The sequence below is a fragment of the Lepisma saccharinum genome, unplaced genomic scaffold (assembly GCF_977018435.1).
Source record: "Lepisma saccharinum unplaced genomic scaffold, izLepSacc3.1 HAP1_SCAFFOLD_222, whole genome shotgun sequence".
NCBI classification, from domain to species: Eukaryota; Metazoa; Arthropoda; class Insecta; order Zygentoma; family Lepismatidae; genus Lepisma; species Lepisma saccharinum.
This window is the reverse complement of record NW_028143003.1, coordinates 389,907-394,894: the sequence shown is the minus strand read 5'-3', so window position 1 is coordinate 394,894 and position 4,988 is coordinate 389,907.

Genomic DNA, 4,988 nt, shown 5'->3' with positions numbered 1-4,988 from the left:
TAGGCCCAGACTATTGACATGTTTGAAGAAAAAAATACTTTCTCTTTCAAAGACCACTTGGATTTCTTTCTCGCCTGTTGTTTGCATTGTCTACGGTAGACTATGTAAACTATAAGTCAATGTATTCTTCGTGTAGATTACGCGTAGACAACGGACGTAGACGTAAACTTATAGTCTACGGCACATCACTGCTTGTGCCTCCAAAGCTCACCCACGATGATGCTGAGGCGCGATGTATAATACATCTTGCTAAATTCCACTGACTGTGAGTCTATTCTTGCGTTCAAAAGTAAGTTTAAAAACATTCTAACGCATTAACCACTTCTAGGCTATTCACAAAGCACTTCATCAACATTATTTAGTGATATGGATCAGCGGCGTATACTCTGGGTTATCGGAGATGACCCAGCTTTTTTTATTTTTTTAAAAAAAAGTGTTTTTATTAATTTCTTCGCAATATTCTTCCGAACCAATATTTGATTCACATATTTCTTTGCTTCCAGCACGCGAATGTTTTCAACCGTTTGCCGCGGAATGTCCGTGAGGCTTTCAGCCAATTTCTCCAGCTGGTGGAATCTGGTGACGTCAGGGAGAGCGGGAGGGAGGGGAAGGAAACACTGCTTCTCAGGCGCGGTGATTCCGTGGCAAGTGTAACCTCCTTCTAGAGAGAGTCCATCGGTCGCACTCTCCACCTCAGAGCCTTTACCGTTCCCTCGGCTGGCACCCTCTTCATTGCAATGCCATTCTTCCCCGATGGCCTTTGTATCGTAGGAGCTGTGTTGTTTACGACAGCGAAATTTCCCAGGAAACAGAGAATACAGAGTTCGAATACCGGCCTGGGAATGGGTGTTCGTTGTAAATGTCCCTTCATCAATTTCATATCACTTGTCGTGATTAGCCAAAAGTGGCAGAAAAGTGACGTCAAATAACAATTTAATCCATCGATTAATGAAGTAATTAAACTATTTATATGCTTACTTTTTTCATTTCTGTATTTTAAAATGCGTGATTACCTTCTCTTTGTAGACTTCAAAACCAGTGAGAGTACTTACTTCTTTCACAGAAATGAATAATTTTCAAAAGGGAAAGCTATCAGAAATAAACACAGTCAAAAAAGTTTTGCATCACCCGAGAAGTGACGAAAATAGCTTCCGCAACATGCCGAAACAGACAAGAAACGATGAAGCAGAGCTCATTGTGCGAAGTAACGTGGTCGACGTGCAATACCGATCACCACAGACGACTACCGGAGTCGGCAAGCGCATGCGTGTGTTCGAGCGTAGCACCACGGTAGTCGGCGAAGGTTAGGTAGGTGTTCCTTGTGTCCAGTTAGCGAAGGCGAGCGAGTGCAGCTGTGTGCAAGGCATGCCTAGGCGTACGATAGTGTAGTTTGATCCAGCCAGGATCATCACGCTACTGCAGACTGGCATGTCACAACGGGCTGTAGCTAGGGCTGTTGGAGTGGCGCAAAGCGATGTCTGTAGGACCTGGAGGCGGTATACAGACACAGGAACAGTAGCAGATCGTCAACGGACAGGTCGTCCACGGGTCACAATACCAGCACATGACCGCTATGTACGACTCTCAGCTTGGCGACAGAATACCATGGCGGCAAGGAACATCACTCATGAGGTGCAGTCTGGCGTTCGGAAAAGTTCGGAACCATTCGTAAACCTCCACGGATGACGTCAGACACAGGACATGTCAAAGACGAGCACAAGCAACGGCATAGGAATTCATATATACTTCTTCCGTGTTTTTGGAAATAAATTTGTCTTAAAAATCGATTGAATGTTCCAGCGTGTGTGTGTAAGTAAATGTATATGTATAGAGCAGACTATATCTAGTAAACTGTGTCGCCGAAGGTTAACTATCAATATAATTAACATGTAATGAAAAGCGGGAAAGCCGGCTCGGGGGTGGAGCAGAGGTCTATTCAGAATTTTCTCTTTTAGGGGTGTAAGTTCGTGTTTATGGGGTGAAAAGGTATACTTAGAGCCAAAATAACCACAAAGTTGTCCTTTTTTAAAAACTGTGTGGAGTGTTAGGGCGAAGTTAGTGAATAAATCACTGGGGCCGAGATATTACAATATCAAAATACCAAAATGTAAATACAAATGAAAGAAAATATACTACCATGCCCAAATTAAAATTAATTGATAAATGTGACTTACCATGTCCAGGAAAGAAGCATTAACAAAACGCCAGGAAATACACAAAAAGCACACACACTGCACTGCGCACATGTAGCAAACATAAATAATCCAAACACTATTGTTATTTCACTTCACACTCTGTTCACGCTTCATTTCAGAGTCTGGATAGATGGCTTTTTATATCCCGTGAAGCGTCAACACACACAAAATATTGAGTACTTGTTTCTCATTTGTTCTCAAAGTCAAATATACATTAATGTAAATTAGATCACAAGTTCCCGCTCCAAAGTTAGTCATGCCTGACTACAGGTTGGCATTAATTAGATAACAACCATTTTTTACCTTTCTTGAGCAGACTTCGATTGTGTTTAATTTTCGAATTTAAATGCCTGATACGAATGTATGTCCGAGTTTTGACAAATAAATCTATAATTTCCTTCTTTATCATAGCAAACCTGAAAAGTAATAATTTCCTCATTGCTTTCATTACTCCACATTCCCTGCTTAAATCACCAGGAGGATTGTATAAACAAAATGCATTTTCCATTTGTTCAATGATTTGGAAAAATTCTTCAGTAGGTTTATACAGTCCACCACGCGACACTATGTCAACCAATTTTTTCTCGTTTTGACGAACGGGAGGAAGACTGTCCGTACGAGAACCCAAATCTTTATCTAAATGCCGACACTTTTGCGCAATGAAACCTGCGATATAATATAAACCTTCCTTGGAACAGTCGTGGGCTTCGTTGTCACTGCACTCTGTTGCAAACTGGAGTTCGCTGCCATCGGTGTTATTCTTCGTCTTTGATTCGCCTTCCTCTTTGTCAAGTAAAAGGTCAGACACCATAGTACTAAAAACACTATTGTATGTCCTACTGTGTAATTCATCATTCTCGCACTGATCCCTGGTTGGCATTTTTAGGGGAAGTTGTCCTATATTCACTCCTAACAACAGCAGCCTAAGGTCGGTTTTTAAATTCTGTAGGGAGAGGGTGATCATAGAAACCTCCCATGCCACGAAGACGCGAGAAAAGATTTTCAATTACATCCTGATTCAACCTTGCAGTCAGTAAAAAATTCATATTGTGTTTCCGTTTCATATCCTGATAGAGCCCAAATAATGCGTTGATAGATTGTATCATTCCTTGCTGAAAAGGCAACAATTTTCCACGTCCTTTCACGCGAACACTTTCGATGACCTGCTTCATTTCATTTAACACCTTGGTTTGATGTCCAAGATGCACTCCAAAAGCACTTTTTAAGTTAACATCAAAATTCTCTTTAACATATGAATTCATTATGTCAAACCAGTTGATAATTAATGCGAAAAATTCTGCACTTTCAACTTCATTTGGGAATAAATAACATATAGCACTGCTTGTCCTTCTAGAAAATAACTGAGCGGCATAGAATACTCTTTGTCTCTCGCGACCTGATACGCAAATGTGTGCATCCGTTATCGATAAAGGCAAATGAAGTTCACTTTCATTTTTATCTAACACTGACTGTATGACTTTTTTTGTTACGACATTCTGCGATGGCAAGACTAAACCTTTATCAATAAAATGGTTTCTTAGCAATTTAAGCATGTGTGGAGTATCTGCAAATACCCAAATATTCCGTCCCTTATCATTCGGATTCACAAACGAAGGATGACTCGAAGCGACACCTAATTCTCGCCAAACCCTTATATTTCCACCTCCCAAGTCGGAAACACACGCAACAACTTCATAGCCCGCACTTTGCACTGCTGATATTACTAATATAAGATCTCCTTAGTCATTTGTGTGTCGAAGTTGTAGTATACAGTTTGTTTCCATGGGGCGTACAACCCGCGAACCAGAATGACCTGTAAAAAAAAAAAAAACTTTCTAAAATCTTGTCATTAAAATGTTGAGTTTCGAGCAATAATTACGGTATTAATACTTGATAATAATCTCATTATGAACTACTAATAAATTTAGTACTTCATCCTGATAACACAGTCTATCGAGATGTGTCTTTCCAAATTTTAATATGTATTTTTCATTCTTAATTATGCTATGTAACACTTTTTTAAGGACTTTAAAGTAGTTTACTTCTATTAGAAAAACTTCAGTCAAAAAATTAACGCTGAGTTTTGGTGAACACACCCTAGCAATTTTATTCATATTTTACCTTATATCTTTTCACATTTCCAACACAGTAAGAATACACACGCGCGCACACGCTAACGCAAGATAGAAAAAGATGAAGGTTGCAGCGGAAAAACTCCGCAGTCAATGATGAATGATTTGGATTGATTTGGTGTTTTATATCCACTTTATGCACAGTAAGGCTAATCGGGACTGGACCTACAGTTTAAAGTGGGATCCTAACCATTATGTGCCTCCACCGGGAATCAAACCAGGGACCACTTGATTGAAAGGTGACGACTCCAGAACTGCGCCATCGGAAAGGCTCTCAATGATGAATGAATGAAAATGATTACTTGCTCATTCGTTATGCTAGAATTTGACTTCTGTTACGTTCTAACATTATATAAATAACTTGTTAATTCTACTTGTAAGTAAAGTAATAAATTATTTACCTGTGCATTCTTGAACGGTCCCATGACAGTGTCACTCTCAGCATCGTACGCAACTTTGGAGTATATATTCATTTCGTCGAAGCATAATACGCAGCACTTTTGGTGTGGTTGAAGTGATTCTCCATAACTCTTCATAACATCAATAACACTTTTCAGAAGGCCTGGTCTACACTTGAAACTTTTTGTCCAGTGACGCAAAGTGGAAATGCTTGGAAGAGGGATTTTCATATTTTTCCTCATGTAGGTGTAAGCTTTTTTTG